Below are 21,258 nucleotides of genomic sequence, written 5' to 3'. Positions count from 1 at the left end.
ATGCAAAATTGAAAATATTATGGGTTCAAATGGCAGACTAAATACTTGCATTTATTTCAGTTGCCTACCCCAAATCCAACTGCAATACAAGGAAGATATATAGACAATAATAAATCTGTAACAATACTAAAACTGAGAAGAACCCTTTAGCAAACATGATATTTTGACAAATATCTGGATGACAGAACAAATGAAACCACATTGACAAAGAGGCTAAAAGATGCACAGGAGAAAATGGAAGTAGAAGAGTGGGCCTCCACTTGGGTAGTGTTTTCAAATACTTTCATGTTTTCTTTGGTTTTATTGTTACATTTAACTTTTTAACATTTGTGGAATTTGTTGATGTATAGAGATACATCTTTATTCTTTTTCCTATGGGGCAGTTTCTCAACACCATTGACTACATGGTCCATCTGATTTAGTCTGGGTTCCTTCCAAAAGCAGAGTCTGGAACAGAGGTTATCTACTTTTTGAGAGTGTCTTCTCAAGGAGCAGGAGTAAGGGATGGGGGTCAACAGAGAAGGACTGAAAGTCAATTCAAGTATTATCCAGTGTGCCACAGCTTCAGGGGACTAGGTACCCAGTGAGGGACATTCTGAGGTGCTTTACAACATGTGACTCAATTGAATCTCAAAAGAGAGAAGAATTCATCCACTAACTCCCATCCCTCTTCATGTGGCGTGGATCACGGTCAAGTGTGCTCACGTGGGACTATCAGAGAATCTCCAGGACAGGAAGCAAGAGATACTCAGCACATACTTATGATGGGGAGCCGATAGCAAGGAGGTCAAAACCTGTGCAGAACAGTGCCGCAGCACCGGGCTGGAACCAGAGGTCAAGCCAAGAGGATGTAGGGCAGCACTCCAGTGGTGTCAGACACACCTTCCTTTCAGAACTGATTTGAAGTACTCACTTAACCACACATTAAATTTCTATAGATATATTAAGTCTCTTCCCAGAGTCTTCATTATGTTGCACTGGTCAATTTTATTATTCCTGTGCCAAGAAAACCATTTTTTATTATAGTAGCTTTATAGTATAAGTTGATATCTGCTAGGAGCATGTCTCTTATGATTGTACTGTTTCAAATACATAACGGATATTTTCCATATTTTATATTCCAGATGTACTTCAGAATCACTTTAAGAAAACAAAACAAAAACATCCTGTCAGGATGTTGGTGTTGTATTGCTTTGAACCCACAGATTAATTTGAGGAGACTTGAGAACTTTATGACATTATGCTTTCCCATCCAAGAATATAATATTTTGCCCCATTTGTTCTAGTCTTCTTTTATGTCCTTTGGTTAAATTTTATATATCTCTTTGTACATGTATTGCATATTTCTAGCTAGGTTTATACTTCTGTATTAGGTAGCTGTTAATAGATTTTTTTCATCACATTTTCTAATTGGTATTGTTGCATGACAAAGCTGTAGAATTTTGTATGTTGATTTTCTGTGTGATGATCTTGTTAAATGAACAAGTTATCTGTTTTCAACAATTTCCATTTTGCTAATTCATTGGGATTTCTAGGTGTCCAACCAGAGACTACAGTTTGTTTATACTTAAACCCATTTTAATTTTAATATTCTAATGAAACTGCTCTTCCTAAAGTTATCAGTTGCCTCCATGTTGCAAATTCATGGTTATTTCTTCAACTGTCCTCCTATTTGATTTTTCTCCTGAATCTCACAGATATGACCACTTCTTCCTTCTTGAAATACTCGATTTTCTTGGTTTCAGAGATAACCCTCTCTTTTGATATTTATTTTATTTCTCCAATCACTCTTTTCTGGTCTTTTTCTCCATCTTGCTACTAAACTTTGAGATCCTCATGATTCTGTTCCAGGCTTCTTTTGTTCTCACTAAAAACTTCCCCTTGTAAAATTCCTATCACACCCATGAGTTTAAATACTATCTATTGTTTGTTAACCCCTAAATTTACATTAGCAATCCAGTGACAAACTAAAACTGTGGCAGCAGAGAATTTGCCCCCATGCAGACAATAAAGAGATGCTTTGCCTGATAAGTACAAAACAGACTAATAGTAAGCTATTTAGCACCATTTGCTGGAAATTTTAAATATCAGTGATAAAATACTCCTCTCTGAAAAAAACAAACCAACAAAACTTGATGGATTAAGTTCTAAACAATTGCTATGATGACTGTTGAGTTTCAATAATGTATGTGTAAGCTTCAAACTAGTACATTTTAATTTCATACCCTTTAATAGAGAATATATTCTAATGGAAATTAACTGGGGAAACTCTTACACAGTCAGCCCCTGATGTACCTAGAGTCACCTAGACACATCAGTTTCAAGATTAATTTCAAAAAGTTTAAAAACAGTTTGAGCTTGATTCATACACTCTCCAAATCCAATGGTACAACATATTCCTGCTTTTAAATAGTAGATTCCAAATAAACAGTGATAGCACAGTAATTATAAAGATGAAGAAACAGAACTTGAGTTATTTCAGTTGTCATTCTATGTGACCACTTGACGTTTTAATTCAGGTTTGCAGGTTTTCAACTGCGGAAATATTTCAAAACCACTAGAATCAATCCGGAAGAAACAAAGACATAAACATTATTGTAATTTCTGGAATTTATTTTTATGAATCTACCCCAAACTTATCATTATATTTAAAGTTCCTTTTGTATGTCTTTTGCTTCATGTGAAAGAAGTTTTGTGAAAATAAAATGAATAAAAAGAATTCTTCAATTATCTAGGGGGGAAGATATATTGACAAATTTTGCCGTCCTAGTTATTGAATGAAACACATGTGATAAAGACACATATTTTCATAAAACCTTTGAGAAATTTACAAAAGGTTCAAAAACAGAAACTGTAATGTCATTATCCATTATGTTTGCAAAACAATAGGTAGGTATAATTTATTCTACCTTTCTCAAGATACTTTAATGTAATTTAAAAGTATTGTTCCATTACTATTTCTTTTTGTGTACTAGAAATACAAATACTCGATAAGAAATGTTTCCCTGGACTTTTTCTGGTTATTTTTATTAACTGCTTCATATCAGAACTATTACTGAAAATAATTTGGTCATATATAAAAGAGGAACGTTTTAAAAAGTGATCCCTCCATCTTGGTATAAAGTGGTCAGAGCTCGTGTCTGGACACCAGACCTTAGTATTCAATCTCCCTTTTTGACATTTCCATTCTAAATCATTTCAAGTCTAACATATCTCAAACTGGACATTTGATATTCTTGCCAAAATCCACCCCTCCTGAGTTTTTTCTAATCTCAGTAAATGATATTTCCGTCCCTCCCTTTGTCTATTTTAGAAAGTGAAGAGGCGTATTTGATTCCTCTCCTTCCCCCACGACTCCTCATTTAACATCCATCACTAACTTCTGTGGCTTCTTCCTCCAAAATAGACCTGGGCTCCAGTTCTAACTCTAATAAATCTAGTCTAAAGAATGTTATGGTGACCTAAAATATGGATAAAAGAGAAAAGCACAAGGTAAAAAAAAAAAAAAAAAAAAATTGAAGCCAAAGTCATTTTTTTTCCTAATATTGTTTGAGATCCACAGTGATGACAGACAGGCCTGTAAGGGCACACATGGAAAACAGTGAGTGTATGTGGGAGGGGAAAGGCAAACATTCATTCCCAAGAGGCCTCACCCTCCCCTCTTCCCAGAGCCCCCTCTTATACCTGAAGCCTAGAACCCCTTTCAGATATTGACATAATGCCCATTGGAAGAGTATCACTCAAGTGACATGAAGAATTACAGAGGAAAGAAGAAATAAGTAGAAACGAGGATATGAAGAACAGATGCGACAGATGAGAATATAGTCCACAATATTGTTGTGGGGAAATAAAAGTTTTTAGAACTAATGATTTGTGTAAGTGATTTGCACAGCAAGCCTACATATTTCATTTAGCTTCAGAGCACTTCACCTGTGTGTATTTGCTTTACTGTTATGTTCCCATGAATTAAGGAAAAAGACTGAGTGATTTTGAATGCCTTCGTGTTTTAGTAAATCAAAGAAATAAAACTCAGTTAATTGCTCCTACAAAAAACCTTACGTATAACCCGTTGTAAGCCTCAGTTCTCCAGGCTGAGCTTTTTATTCTCATGTATTTTGATGCTGCTTAGAATTTAGCCTCATAAAGTTGCATTGGACCAAATCCAGGTTGGGAATGTTGATCATGAGTCTCTGAAAACTCATGAATAATTACCAAAACTAACTTTGTTATACTTCTGACCCAGACATTAAGCTGAGGGCTGACTTCGAGGGGTCTGGGATGGCTTTTAGAAGCCTTATGTGTTTATCCACGTCTCCCCATGGAGCTTCACTCAGAAAGAACAGCTTCATCATATTCCAAAAAACAAACTTCTAAACCACAAAATCACTAGGTGCTAAGTGAGTTAGGCCAACACTCTATCTGAAAGAGAATTATAAATTCAGGCATCATTGCTTTGGCGCTACTCAAATGTGATGTGTACTTTATGGTTCAGAATTAAGAGTATGAATCCATGTATGTCACCAGATATCACATGTTCAGTTTTTAGTAAATGGAACTCCTAGACCTTGATGTACTAGGCAATATGTAATATAAAAGCTGGACAATAAAGCAAAGAAAATGTTACTCTTTCTTTTTCTTTAGAGTGTAAATTGCTTGAAGAGAGAACCTCAGAGGATACTGGGTTCCTTTTCTGTTTTTGCTAAAAATTTCCTAGACCTTGGCGTAGTCTGCAAAAAATGACGCAATTCTTCACCTTTCCACGTATCCATAACCTTCACCATAAACTCGGTAGGGCTCTCCTACTCTGACTCTGGCCATGTGATTTGGTTTGGCCAATGGATCTTACCAAATGTAACACAAGCAGAAGGTTGAAAAGTGCTTGCATGACTGGGCTTTTCTGCTCCCTGCTGCTCTAAGATTTCCATGAGAATATTCCCAAGCTAGAATAGTGAGAGTCACTGTAATCATTCCAGAGGAGACTATCTAGGTCTGCCAGAAGGCAGCCAACCTCCAGACACATGAGCTAGCCCAGTCAGGATGAGCAGAGCAGTCTAGATGACCCACAGCTGACTGCAGACAAGTAAGCCAACCCAGCCGGGATCAGCTAGCCCCCTCAGCCTCATGAGCCAAATATAAACAGTTGTTGTGTGTATATAACCGACGTGGCTGAGTGTTACACAGCATTACTGTGGCATTAGACATCTGATACAACCTTCTCATCTTTTAAACAGATTTCAAAGTACTTTAATACTTTCCACAAGCTTAGTATGATGTAATAAAGACATAGATATCACAGAATAATCCAAAGTACCTTAAGTCAGAAGATTCACTTTGAGTGCCAGATCTGCTACTTACTGGTTTTGTGACACATGGAAAAGTATTTAAATTCTCTGCACCAGCCTACTGGGTAATTACGAGGATTAAAAGCTATGTTGTACCAAACTCGTTTTGTGACCCTGGGCAAGTTACTTAATCGCTTAATCTCGTTTTTCATTAGTAAAATGACTTTTAGAATGGTTGTTATCCCTCTAGAGTAACTGTGACGGTTTTTTTTTTTCAAAAAAAAAAAAGAGATATAAAGCATTTAACACAGAGCTCAACAGTTAGAAAGTGTTGAATATATACTAAAAACTATTATTCTATCTATTAACTCCAATTTTAGTTCTGACAGAAAAAAAGCAGGGCATGGTGCCTGAAATATTTTCACTAAAATGCACTTGTTACTCAAGGAGGTCTTCAGGGCCCTCAGTGCATGAATCTATCTCCTGTGGCTTCCTTTTATTAGCACAAATGCATTGTTTGATAAAAAAAATTAGCTAACTGTCACCTTGGAAGGTGATAAAGTCTTCATAGCACGGAATGAATTTTAAAATCTGGTGTTTTAACTGGAGAAAGCAGAGAGGTAAGCTATCTCTTGTTAGCCAGCAGGCCCATATGAAATACTTCGTAGGAAACCCCTGAGGATGGTGAGAGCCCTGTGGGTGAGATGTAGGACAGAAAAGGATGTTGAAGAGAGAGTGGTGTGAAATCAGATAATCCTGGTGAATTCTTTTAATGAAAGTTTTAATGTCGGTATTTCTGAAATTTTGTGACTTTCTTTTGTCCTGCATAAACTAAACCAAGCTGTACAATATGGAGGGCTCCCATAAGATAGTTGATTGATGCTACAAATAATAGAATTTGGTCCCCTAGAGAGTCTGTGATGTAGCGATTTAGGTGCCAAAGACAAGCGTCCCAAATCAAATGTAACAGAGAAGGAAGAATGAAACAGTCTACAGGGCTCAGTAGAGGCAGAGATAGGACAGGAATCCTTTTCAGCCTGAAGGCAGAGAAGTGTTAACAATTTTCAACAGCTCAAGGATCTCAAGGCAGACAAAATAAAAACAGCTGGCAATCAAATGACAAGGGTCTACCTGAGCACTAAAAGACCCATAGAAAGGATTTCTCCATTTTTGTATTCTGCAGATAATGAATCTCAATATTTTAGGATTTTTTTTATTAGTGTGTGGCAATATGAGGAATAATGCCATTGGGGAGAAATAAATACCCAAGAGAACATCTTTTTTGCCTCTGAAAGTGAGCTGGAACTAGGTAAAGCCCTCCGGCAAACTGTGCCCTAAGCACCAAGACCTTCCAAGATGAAAAGTAGAAAAGAGACAGCTCTAGAGGGCAAGAGGCTGCCTCTGATTTCATGTGCACAAACACAAGTGGTCCAGAAGTAAGGATGAGGAGGAGGACAACAGGGCTAATGAGAACAAGTCTGTAAACAAGAGAAGAGCAAATTATAAGGAAAGTGTCACAGCAAGACAGATGATTTAAGAAAAAATAGTCACTCTTTTCATAAGGTCTGTTTGGTTTGTGCAATTAAAAGCCTTAGTCTGCTACTGCTGACCAGTGACTTGGTGGATCAGAATCATGTTATTCCCACTCCACACCCAGATAGGGACAAGCCAGCATCACCTAATCACTTCCCTAAGAATTGATTTTCTTTGTCTGCCCTTAGAGTTCTGAGCTGAATGGGTCTAACTTTTCCTTAAATTTGATGGAGGAATCAGTTACAATTAAAACAGCTAAAAAGAAACAGTAAGAGGTCTTGAATCCTTGTCCCAGAGCTGCCAGCTGCCTGAACTTGTGCATTTAATTCCTCCTTGGCGAAAACAAGGAGGCTCAATTAAAGAGATGTTGTTTGTTAGCAGGTTTCTGACTGGAAACATTGCCCTATAAAAACACTGCAAGGCGTTTTTAAAAACAGCAGCACAGATATTATAAAAAGCAGCACAGAAATTGTCATCAAGAGTGCACAGGAGATCCTTTCTACAAAAATACAGAAAACCCAGAAGTTTTTCTTTGCCTTCAACAACAAGGTGGCCCTAAAATTTTATCATGGATTTCCATATTTGGATGCCATAGACCTAGGTTAACACAGTCAAACTTACTGTTTTCCAAAAGGGCTGTAATATTTAAAGTATTTTCCCCAAGATCATATACACACTAACATTAGAATTGATCTTATTAATTAATTAATTAGTTCAATAAATGTTTTGGAGGACCTGCTATTTATGTATTTCTCTATGTGTCGGGGATAGATCACTGAAACCAAACAAATACACAAAAAAGAAAAGTCCCAATTCCCATAGAACTTGCATTCTAAGGGGGGGAACTGAACAAATATAAATAAATAAGTAAATAAACTGAACAGATATAAATAAACAAATAAGTAAACAAACATATTTTAGAAGATGTAAGTGTTTTGGAGAAAAATAGAGGGTCAAGAGGTCATGAGGTATTTGAGGAAGAATCCAAATTGCTCAAGGTGACTTTCATTGACCTTTAAAGAAAGATCTACAAGAGGTAGAAGGAATGAACTTCCCAGGCAAAAGGAACAGCAAAAGGCTGTAATGACCCTGAGGCAGGCACATGCCTGTGTATTACAAGAAGAGCACGGGAGCTGGTGTGGCTGCAGCAAAAGGGATGAGGAGGAGAGTGGTAGGAGATTACGTCAGAAAAGAAGTGGGGACACCTGGGGCCCGCAGCCAGCTGCCGTGTGACCTGGTCCCACCCACCAGGGGACAGGCTCTAGGACCAGGGTTCCTTGGGCCATGCAACCAGCCATATCAGTTCCAACCCCACCCACCAGTGGCCAGCAGCCACTGTACTAGGCAAGCCTGGCAACCAACTGGACCAGGGATCAGCCCTACCCACCAACACACCCACTGTAGACAGTCTGCCATAACACAAGGGCCCACGCAGCCTACATAGAGGGCAGCCCTAGAGGATATAGCTCTGGTGACCAGAGGGGCATGCACTGCTGGGCCTCATAGGATGTCTCCTACATAAGGCTCATTCTACGAGTATCACTTGTACCCAAACCAAAGATATCACACACAAAAAAATTATAGGCCAATATGATGAACATAGATGCAGAAATACTTAACAAAAGATTAGCAAATCAAATTCAATAATATATTAAAAGGATCACACACCACAATCAAGTGAGATTTATCCCATGGGTACAAGGATTGTTCAATATCTGCAGATCAATCAAGGCAATCCACATTAAGAAATTGAGAATAAAAATTATATGATGATCTCAATAGATGAAGAAAAAGCTTTTGACAAAATTCAACAGCCATTTATGATTTAAAAAAATAATAATAAAACTGTCCACAAAGTGGGTATAGAGGGAACATATCTCAACATAATAATGGCCATATATGACAAGCTCACAGCTAACATCATACTCAACAGCAAAAAGCTAAAAGCATTTCTTCTAAGATCAGTAACAAGACAAGGATGCCCACTCTCACCACTTTTATTTAATATAATATTGGAAGTCCTAGTGACAGCAATCAGACAATAAAAAGAAATAAAAGGAATCCAAATTAGAAAGGAAGAAGTAAAACTGTTCCTGTTTGCAGATGACATGACACTATACATAGACTATCCTAAAGTTTCCACCAAAAAACTACTAGAACTCATCAATGAATTCAGTAAAGTGCAGGATACAAAATTAATATACAGAAATCTGTTGCATTTCTATACACTAACAATGAACAATCAGAAAGAGAATTTAAGAAAATCCTATATAATATAGCATTAAAAGAAAACACCTAGGAATAAATCTAACTAAGGAGGTAAAAGACCTATACTCAGAAAACTATAAGACACTGATGAAAAAAACTGAAAACAGTACAAACAGATGGAAAGATATACTGTGTTCATGGATTGAAAAAATTAATATTGTTAAAACGACCATACTACCCCAAGGCAATCTACAGATTCAATGCAATTCCTATCAAAATACCAATGGCAATTTTCACAGAACCAGAACAAATATCTCTAAACTCTGTATGGAAACACAAAAGACCCCGAATAGCCAAAACAATTTTGAGAAAGAAGAACAAAGCCAGAGGTATCACAATCCCTGATTTCAAACTATCCTACAAGTTACAGTAATCAAAATGGTATGGTATTGGCACCAAGACAGACACACAGATCAATGGAATAGAATAGAGAGCCCAGAAATAAACCCACACACTTATGGTCAATCAATCTATGGCAAAGGAGGCAAGAATAGACAAGGGAGAAAAGACAGTCTTCAATAAGCTGTGCTGGGAAAACTGGACAGCTACATGTAAAAGAATGAAATTAGAACATTCTCTAACACCATATACAAAAATAAACTCAAAATGGATTAAATACCTAAATGTAAGCCTGAATACTATAAAACTTCTAGAAGAAAACACAGACAGTATGCTATTTGACATTGGTTTTAGCAATATTTTTTTTGGATCTGTCTCCTCAGAGAAGAGAAACAAAAGCAAAAATAAACAAATGGGACTACATTAAACCAAAAAGCTTTGCACAGCAAAGGAAACTGTCAACAAAATGAAAAGCCTGCCAACTGAATGGGAAAAGATATTTGCAAAAACTACACCCAATAAGGGGTTAATATCCAAAATATACAAAGAACTTATACAGCTCAACATCAAAAAAATAAAAACCTGATTAAAAAATGGGCAGAGAACCTGAAAGAGGACATGCAGATGGCCAACAACAACATAAAAATGCTCAACATCACTAATTATCAGGGAAATGCAAATCAAAACCACAATGAGATATCACCTCACAACTGTCAGAATGGCTATTATCAAAAAGACAGCAAATAAAAAGTGTTTGAAGACATGGATAAAAGGAAACCCTCATGCACTATTGGTGGGAATGTAAAGTGATGCAACCACTATGGAAAACAGTATGGAGTTTCCTCAAAATTTAAAAATAGAACCAACCTATGATCCAGCAAGTCTACTCTTGGGTATTTACCTGAAAAACAAAAACACTAATTAGAAAAGATATATGTACCCCCTATGTTCATTGCAGCATTATTTACAATAAAAAGGTATGGAAGCAACCTAAATGCCCATCGATAGATGAATTGATAAAGAAGATATAGTATATACATATACATATATATATATATATATATATATATATATGATGGACTATTGCTCAGCCATAAAAAATGAAATCTTGCCATTTGTGACAACATGGGTATAACCTAGAAGATATTATAGTAAGTGAAATGTCAGACAGAGAAAGACAAATACTGCATGATTTCACTTATATGTGAAATTGAAAAACAAAACAAATGAACAAACACAACAGAAACAGAGTTACAGATACAGAGAACAAACAGGTGGTTGCCAGAGGGAAGGGGAGTTGGTGGAGGGGAGGAAAAAATGGATGAGGGAGATTAAGAGGTACAATCCTCCAGTCAGAAAGCAAATGAGTCATGGATGTGAAACGTACAGTTCATATTTAAATGAGGAATGCAGTTAATAATCATGTAATATCTTTGTATGGTGACATATGGTAATGAGATTTATCACGATGACCATTTTGAAATGTATAGAAATACCAGATAACTATGTTTTGTACTGGGAACTAACATAGTGTTATAGGTCAATTATATTTAAAAAACAAACTCATAGAAAACAAGATTGCATCTGTAGTTGAGGGTGGGGGATTGGAGGAAGGTAGTCAAAAGGTACAAACTTCCAGTTATAAGATAAATAAGTACTAGGGATGTAATGTAGAACATGACAAATATAATTAAAACTGCTCTATGTTATTAATGAAAGTTGTTAAGAGAATAAATCCTAAGAGTTCTCATCCCACGGAAACAATTTTTCTCTTTAATTTTGTATCTATACGGGACGATGGATGTTTACTTAACATTGTGGTAATCATTTCATGGTGCATGTGAATCCAATCATTATGTCGTACACCCTAAACTTATACAGTGTCATGTGTTATTTATATATCAATAAAAGTGGAAGAGACAAAAAAAAAAAAGATTGGCATGCCTATCTGTATTCAAGGGAAAAATCCAAGTGAGCAAGTAGATACAAAGCCTGGAATTTTGGGAAACATCCAGTTTAGAACAATAAACATAGAAGTCAGCAGCAGCAGTTGGTATTTATAGCCATGAGACTGGATGACATTAACAAAGGAATGAATGAAAGCAGAAAAGAAAAGAGGTCTGTGGACTGAGTCCTGAGCATTCAAATGTTAAAAGACTGGAGGTGAAGTGTTACTTACTAAGGTGACTGAGGAGAAGTGGTCAGCAAGGCTGAAGGAAAACAAGGAGAATGTTGTGTCCTGGAAGTCAAGTGAAGAGAGTGCTTCAAGGAGAAGGGAGTTATCAGGTGGATCAACTGAGAAATAGCCATCAGAGTTAGCAACGTGAAGGAGGTAGAGTGTTGATGGAGCACTGTCCTTTCACTGAAGTGAGAAAGGTTATCAGGTGAGAGAGAGGAAAGGGAAGAGGTGTTTGGGGTTTGTGGAGATGGGAAAGTATGCAGCAGTTTCCCAGGAAAGAGGAAGTGGGAAAGGGCGAGGGGTGCGCAGTGTGATTCTTGATTCCGTGATTCCAACTGTGCCAGCAATCAAGAATTTTAAGTGAGATGAGTCACCAAGGTATGTCTTTTCCTCCAAACACACTGAGCCATGGAGGGGACCCATGGAGTAAGCAGAGAGTGGAATTTAACCAGAATTGAGATGAGTGTGAAGAAACAAGAGAAGGAGGGAATGAGAGAAGGTCAAGGACGTCAAACATCTGTGCAAAGGGAGTGATGACAACTGACCATGCAATGGAAGCTGGGAAGAGAGGAATGAAGGCGTGAAGGGAGGGAAGACAAGTGAAAATCCATGTGTTATAAGTCCCAATGAGAAGAAAAGAAAGATTGGTGAAGTAAGGGCACCAGAGGAAGTGAGCTGGAAAAATAGGCGGTAATTTGAAGGTAGGATACTTAAAATTATAATTGGAGTCACATTTATGGGAAATGCTAAGACCAAGGGTATAAGCATAAGTGTGAGGGATGGAAGGAAGTTGTTGGTGGACAAGATCTTAGGAGGAGAGGAGATCAAAGAATTGGGAATCCAGCGTATTGGAGAGACATTCTACATGGATATTGAAATCACAATGAATTGTGTCAAGAGTAGTGTTTGAGAGCGCCATGTTTAGGGGAAGAAAAACACACCGAGTTCTTGAAATGTATTCTTTTATGTGTGCCCAAGAATTCGTAAAATGACTTAAGGGACTAGATCAACAGGGAGTACACACCATACTTTACTTGAATTGATTTATGGGAGAAGCTGTAAGTTGTGTTCACATTCCTCGTATTGCTAAGCATTTGACTCTCTCTGGTGCTTCTCTCCGTGTGCTCTGGGCAACATGTTTTATTTTATTGACCAAAATCTCATTTATAGCTCAATTAATGCAGTGGAGAAAACACAGTACATGTCAAGCCCTTTCATTCTTTATGGTCTGCACTGTGATTTTGGCAAGCCAAAGCCAATTAATTCAAAAGAGAGAGCAAAGGAAAGCAGAGATTCAGTTCATTCTTATTAAGAGCCAGAAATTCCTCCTGCTCATACAAAATCTGTGGAAATGTTGATACCAAAGTTACTGTGTCTTAGAGTTCAGGACCCTTTTCAAATTTTAGTATTTTTTTTAACTTACTTTGAGGTTTATTAAAAATGCCAGCCACGGGCTTCCCTGGTGGTGCAGTGGTTGAGAGTCCCCCTGCCAATGCAGGGGACACGGGTTCGTGCCCCTGTCCGGGAAGACCCCACATGCCACAGAGTGGCTGGGCCCGTGAGCCATGGCCACTGGGACTGTGCGTCCGGAGCCTGTGCTCCGCAACGGGAGAGGCCACAACAGTGAGTGGCCCGCGTACCGAAAAAAAAAAAAAAAAAAAAAAAATGCCAGCCACAACATTCAACTTGTATACACATATGCAAACACATATAGAAAGCACAATTTACCAGGGATATGTCATATTTTACTCTCATCACTGAATAAATTTTCATCCGCATTCTAGTCACTTGCTAATATTTCCTTTCAGAGTCACTTGGGCGTAATTTACTGTGGTATCCTGCTGCTAACAGGTACATATACCTAAATCAGTTGCGCTAAAAATGTGGATGCAGAATATGGCTCTTGATATCATTCTGCAATGTAGCATCCTTTGAGTATTGTTTGATTTTATCCATACTTCCTTCACTAGAGATTATAACCTACAATACACAGTGTGCTATCAATCTTGGTGCAAAATTTCTTGTCAAGGGACTTCTAACAAATATGATATAGTAATATAACTGATCTGTTTTCCCTCTACTAACAACTATATAAAATAATTGATTGCTTTGCTTCTCTTCTGTATGAAGGAAAAAGATGAGATTTGGGATAAACTACAGTTATGTTTTATTAATGCATATCCACTTAAAACCAACATAAGCTGTGGATAAATCAATATGCTAAGGCTATATGTCCTTGAACTTTAAAAGATGGCTTGATACCCTATAATAAAATCTTATTTTCAAATGTTTTTTGGTGATATAGACAGTGCCACATAAATTTTTTAAAGTGACGAAAATAGATGGTAGTGTATCAGATTCAGGGTCAAGTTGTAAGATCTCTTCTTAATTTATTTTTATTTGTCAGAAACAAGGGCTATTTAACATCCAGATAAAGTTGCTGAAAAGGCTATGAAATTATAAAAAGGATTTGAGTTGGTCAGGAATACCAAAAGAAAAAAAAATCGATATTGAATTTTATCATATAAACCATAACAGTGAAAACTTGAACAAACTTTGGAGGAAAATAAATTGTATTTAATTGTAAAAGGGATTTATAATGTTATATGAGATTTAAAGATGATGAGGGGTGAATGAAATATTAATTGGAAAATAAGAATTGTTTATTTTTGCTTTTTTTTCCTATACTTAGCATCAATTTAATATATCTTTTACTATCTTATGACTTAAAAAAGACTATGATCCAATTCCTAATTAGATGTACATCTTCAGCTTTAGATTTTTTTTTCTGCTTTCCATCATTATTCTATTGTAAAGTACAAAACAGAAGGGGTACCTGATCTTCTCAGGAATCCCAGTCATCACAGTTTCCTAACCACCCTCTTTTCCTGACTCAGAACTCCATCAAGCCCTGGACTACTGGATGTTTAATTCATGCATATTTGGCAAGGTTTATCTCATCTGCAACTTGAACAATACATTCTCCTATAATTCAAATTTGTGTTACTACTACCAACACAACAATAATGTAAGTTCAACATCTGGTGTATGAAGTGGAAAGGCTCTAAAAAGGAACACATGAAAAACAAAAGTATAAAGCAAAAGATCTCTACTGTTTCCTGAAATCTGTGCCAGGTCTAATGCTGGGTCAAATGCAGCTGCCAACCTCTCCTGCTTTTGAAGTTCCATGCACTTTATCTCTTCTTTCTTTTGGCTACAAAATCTGTTCCATCTTACATCTCCCATAATGGGCGTGAAGCAAAAATGAAGAATCTCTATCACTCTCCTCCAAATCTCACTAACTCTTTGGAGTTCTATGGCAGGGACTCCACATGGAGCCCAGTTCTGTACAGGACATTGCTAAACTCATAGCCAGTTGAAAATATTGGCCAAATTTTTTCAATCCCACTCTCACGTCCCACCATGAATTGTGAATTACATAAAGCTAGTAGGTGGCCATAAAATGCACCAAAACCTATGCTGATACTCATTCTCTCTCAAAGTGCTGCTCCACTCTAAATAAGAGGCTAAAGAAGGTATTCTAGCTCCAAAAATAGATGTATTCCTAGTGAGTCGTTACCTTTCTGATGTGGAACGTGGAGTTCTTGATTCCTGGCTATGATAAGGATTGCTAAAAACAGCATGAAACCTCAAGTCAGAAGGGAGGACCCTCCACACAGGCATGATGAAGTATGTAAAATGGGCAGTCATGTGATATCATTCTCCTCTTCTTAGAAATCGAACCCCCAAATGTTAATTGAGCACATGGGCCCCCAGAATAAAGACCGCATAGACCAGCTTTCATGTGAGCATCTAAGTTCCAGCCAATTCAATATATTCAGAGGTGGTGGTGAAACTTTTAGGAAGTGCCCTGCTGCTGGTATACAGATGAGATGGCTGAAGTTGAAACAGGCATCTTGGACCACAAAATGGAAGTCAAAATGGAAGTTGAAGATGATGAAGAAACTAAGTAGAAGAAATGTGGCCCTTGATGAACAGGGAAGCCCTGGACCTCTTATCCAGACTTTTACATAAGAAAAAAATAATTGTATCTTATATCTGCCACTTATATATTTTCTTGTCACATGCAGATGAAACTAATCATAACTAATACATTAGAGAAGGCTAATTGTCTCATTTTATTAGAAGCATTCAGAAACAATTATGAAAAAGTCCCTTGCACAGGTGTTCCTATGAGATGATTTCGACATTATATGCATTTCAAAAAGCATAATAGCATTGGAGAATGTAGTTAATTCAACACATTTTGCTCCCTCATCCATCTTCTCTGAATGCTACAGTTCCCTTTCAAGCTTTTAATGTAGTCTTGCAATCATTACAAATGTCCACAGCATTGTTGGTTCTTCTTACAGACATCTGGTGGGGTTGCCCTTCCCTGACCACTTGAACTCAGGTGGCTATGTGACTAGCTTGGCCAATGAAATATGAGCAGAAGTAACATATGTCACTTCCATGTGAAAGCTTTAAGAACCTGTGTGACATTCACAATACCCCCTTTGTCCCACAGTAGTAATTATAAGAGTACTTACCAAGATTGTGCCTCTGTCACTTTGGATCCCTGAATAAATGTTATGAATGCCTTTGTCAACCAACACACAACACACAAAAAACAAAACATGATGCAAAACAAGAACTAAACTTTATTTTATTGAAACTCTAATTTAAGGGGAGAGGGGTTGTTTTTGCAGCAAAAATTAGCCTATCCTGACTGATACAGGTAACTCTCTGAGCAGTTATTATGACCCAAATCATCCTATGCATGACTGTATATTGAGGAAGGTGGGGTGAAGGAATCGAATTCTACAATTTCTTAAAGGTTGAACAGACTGAAATATCAAATTTCTTTCCTAAGTGTTTTCTCTCTCCACTGGACTCCCCAGTATAATCATTCAAACACTCTCAGGTCTCTCTTACTTCACACAGCATCTTTCAACATGTGCCTTTTCAAGACACTACCTCATGTATCTTCTTGGTTCTGTTTCCAAACATCTATGAAAGTAAGTCTATATTAGCTCCCTCCACCTACCCAAAGCTCTCATCATTTATATCCAGATTGTTCCCAAATGACCTGCAGGTCTTGTCCCCACCACTCTGCTGAAAACACTCTCTGTAAAAATATCAATGACTTCATAATTACCAAAACTACAGGCTTCATCCTCCTCAACTACTTTGCCCCTTGGGCCCCTGATGACATTTCTCCATAGTTTTAATGATAAAGCTCCTCTAGAGAAGATTTTCCTGGCTCTCTTATCTCTTTAACCACTTTTCTCCATCTCCTTTCCTGATTGCTTTTCTAACATCAGCCGCCACCAAGATTCTCCAATCAATCTCCTTTTCATTTACTCTCTTTATTTTTTAACATTTCTCCAGATGGGCTCATCAACCCCATCATTTATGAACTGATGTCTCAAAATCTGTTATCTACAGCCCCAAAACTCACTCAACAATTATTCACAAACTTCACAGAGCTCTAGCTTCTCATAACCAAGCAGAAATCATTATCTTCTGCCTCAATTTGAGGCTGCTTTTTCTATTTTCTACCATATTTCAACCCAGTATGCTAAAAATCCCAGTAATTCTGGACTCCTCTTTCTTCCATCTCCAGTCAGTTCCTTCAACCAGTTTCTCTGAATTGTCACTGGCGATTCTTTCATTCATATTTGTTTCATCTCTACTTGCTCTTGGAATAGGCTCCTTACTGATATCTCTGCCTTTGTTGTCTACCTTTCATTTATGAGATCTCCTAAATTCTCTCTCTCAATTCTTGATTTGATCATATGTTCCCTATAAAATGAAATGCAAATTATCATTGATTACAGAGCCCTCTAAATCTGACTTTATAACATTTTTGCTTTATGTCCTACACTACCCAATGAACGCTATAATGCAAAACCTTAGGTGACTCTGTATGCCTCAGATCTTTACAATTCCCAGGGTTCCTCTTCCTTGTTACATGTCTCTACTATGCTTTATGTTTCCATCTCCCTATTTCCTCAACTAGACCATGAACTACTCCATTTTATTAAACTTTGTATTTGCAATACCTAATCTATCTATCTATTCTAAGCAATAAAAAATTCTAAACTTCTATCATTTTTTGGTAAAAAAATAAAATAAAAATGAATAGATCTGCTGTAGTTTCTTTCATCTTTACTACTGCTTTTTTTCTTTCAGTCAAGCTCAGTGTAAAAACTAGTTTTCACTCTTTGTGAAAGTTCATGTTATCAAAAAGCAAATCTTCCACTTAGGCAGAAAGTATTTTATGATCTTTTGTAGAAGAGGAAAGTCAGTGCTAAATTACTTAGAAATAGTTTCAGAATGTTGTAAAGTAAAAGCTGTAATGAATAACTTGTCCGTACTTTGTATGCTGAGACATTTTTGAGCAAATCTTAAAAGCAAAACATAGGAATTTAGTCATGAGACTTTCAGGAAGATTAATGGAAGCAATGCTCCTTAAATCCCCTGGCACAGCTTTGAAAATGTCCCACATGCTATCAGGGATGTCTCTGTGACTTAAAATTCTGGCTTTAGTTTCAGGTTGCAGATTGAAGGAAGCAGTGGATGTGTTTGATATTGACAACCTTGTGGCCTTAATTATATAATAACAGGATATCAAGTTTTGATGATAACAAAGAGACTATTCTATCTGACATTTGAATTCTTTCTACAGTGTTAGTCAAGTAATCATGCGTAACTAGCTCTGTAGAAATAACCATTTCTACATATGCCCATTTCATTTTGACAAACCAAAGACAAAGATTAGAGTAACTTAATTTATGGTGGTGAAAGATATAAATTTTAAAACTTTAGAGAAAGGACATGTCATCATTGTATAGCTTCCCAAATACCCCAGTAAATCTTGAAGCTTCTAATGATAGTTGAAGGACACTCATAAAAAAAGAGGCATCATATTTATTTAGTGTGGGCTCATTAATGTTAGAACATTCTTGAAAGAGATCTCTCTATACTTAGCTGGTCATGGGATAGCTTTTGTTCACAGATACCCTTACGATGAGACATCTGTAGAAATTTCTCCCCAGAGGGGAAATTTTCCTCCATTTCTGGTAGACAGAGGAATATTCAGGAAGCTAACATTAAACTTAAATTTTAAAAAATATTTATTTAGAGGAGCCAACATGCTCTGGAGTTTTCTAAAACTAATATTTTCCTTTCAGAGATCTTCCACATAATGAAACCATTCTTAGATTTGACGGAAAATTCTGCAAACTCTGTTTGAGTCCCATCTTGATTTAAATCTGCAGTGATCCAACCATTGTGCAAAATTTAACAACCATCATTCTAAAATTCCACATTCTTTTACCTCTGTAGTCAAGAAGTGAAATACATTAATGCTTGAAAAAATGTTTCGTTCTAATAATATTTATGGCACCATTTTTCTCCTGTCAAAATCATTTTAAGAAACTTCTGAAACACTAAACTTCCACTAAAGGTGCCACCAATTTAAGCCAAAAGGATGTCAACAGCAAACATATTTTAACATGAACTATAATCTATATCTCCAAAGAGATGGCTGTTTCTAATGCAGGATTCTGCCAGAGTGCCAACCTAAGAAAAAGCAAACCAAATATATTTTAAATGGAAAAGCCTAGATTTCAAAGAATGGCAAGCTACAATCCAAGCATTTTACAGTTCGATTCATAAAGTAACTAGAGAGTGTGCTTTTGAAGTATTATTGTTTCTCTTGGCAATAAGCAGAATCTTTGTATATTGAAGGCAATCATACTCCCTGGTCTAAATTATTTTAACCTAAGTAGTCCTTTACACAAAGATCATTATCACTTAAATATATAAAATGTTCAATACAATCTTCTTGGTAATGAAACAGGCAGCTCTCACATTGAAAGTCTGTGCTTTTGTGGGGAAAACTCATCATAATAACAATGTAGATTGAGACTGGGTATTGAAAATATACCTTCTTTTGTTTTAAAAGGACAGTGAAATATATTTGAGAAACAAGTTCTGAGTTTTGTTGACCTGATAGGCAATGCAGAATATCAAATAATGCCACTGGGAAAACAGAGGAGAGAAGGCAACAGAGGATGCTTTCTGGATTTCTGGAATATTTAGGGCATGAGAGGCAAGGAAGAAGGATAAAGGACAAGATAGAATAACCTCTCCAAGACATTCCTCCTAAGGAATGGCTGAAGAAAGGGAAAACATGTGGCTATAAGAAATCAGAGTAGACCCATAATTGGACTTCAAATGCCTTTGAGGAAAAGTTTGCACCCAACATTGAGGGAGTAAATAGTTTGAGACACAAAGGATGCCCCATCTTTAGGAACCGAAGTAATTGAGAGCTGGCATGCTTTTAGCCACATTCTCTGAAAGTAGATTTGACCCCGAGTCATAGGGGCCAAAATACATTACAAAATCTTTAACCAAAATAGCTTTTGATCTGATAATACAATTATAGACAGGCATTGTGGGATAAATTGACAGAAAGGTTGGAGGATGAAAAAGGATGAAATAAAATTAAAATTAAAAATCAATGTGATTACTTTTGTTAATCTATGCCTACCCTAGTTGAACACAAAAGAAACAAAACTTTAATGTATTTATTCCTCCTTGACATATATATGTCATTTTTGTTGTTGTTATATAAGTATTAACATATGTTTTAGTGTTCAGTTGGATTACACATGTCTTTGTCTTGATGAAGAGCTAAGTGAACACGGAGAAAGTATTTTAGGCAGACCCTCCAAAGAGGGGAGGTGGAGTAACGTTATTTGAATATTGGTGACTTGAATGGAAGCTGAACATTTGTACCCCAGATTTACATGGGAAATTGGCTTTTTTCAAACATAACTTTTACCCTTTACTCTAGGCAAATGATTAACCTTCGATGTTGGAATGCTGTGTTTATGTCATTACTGCACTCGTATGTCTGTCTTACCAAGTGACCACACTCTAAAGAAATATATAGGTTAAAACATGAGCAAGTTATTATTTGTCCATAACCTCAATATACTTGAGTGGCCTTTACATGCTACCTAGTTTTAGCAAAACCAAAGCACAGAGGTTCAAAGAAACTTCTAACATGTATAATTATCTTTGTCCAAGATTACACTTGTAATTATATAATTGAGATCACATGGCCATGGTGGAGAGGCATTCCATCTAAAACTTATCCCAAATCACTTCTTTGTGGGCAAACTTTCTCTAGCCACTCTCCATAGTCAAAAAGGAAAGTTGTCTAATTTAGTCTAGATTGTAGCATTCCCAAGTAAAAATAAAGTTCTTTAAACCATAGCTATGGAGGAAGAATTCTTCCTAAATTTACACAGGCACCAGAATTTTGGACTTCATAGTTGATCTGATTAAATTAATTTAGGTATCAATAATGAATTGTACCTAGAGTGGGTCTTTAAATTGTGATGTTTTGAGTATTGCAAAATAAAGTTTCAGGAAGAGTTTACCCCAAGCTCTTTTGAGAACCATATACATTTTTATGCCTACTTATACAAAGGGAATTATAAGGAATACACTGAAGGTTTTTATAACAACTTTCAGTTCCTTGCTAAAAGTAGAAAGTAAAATATTCCATCATGTGGCTAAGTTCTAAACCACCTGGGATGTTCTTCTGTGTTCATAAATACTGGTTTTCTGCCTTAGGGT

This window comes from Physeter macrocephalus, chromosome 19 (assembly GCF_002837175.3).
Source record: "Physeter macrocephalus isolate SW-GA chromosome 19, ASM283717v5, whole genome shotgun sequence".
Taxonomy (NCBI): domain Eukaryota; kingdom Metazoa; phylum Chordata; class Mammalia; order Artiodactyla; family Physeteridae; genus Physeter; species Physeter macrocephalus.
Note: the sequence above shows the minus strand (reverse complement) of the source record.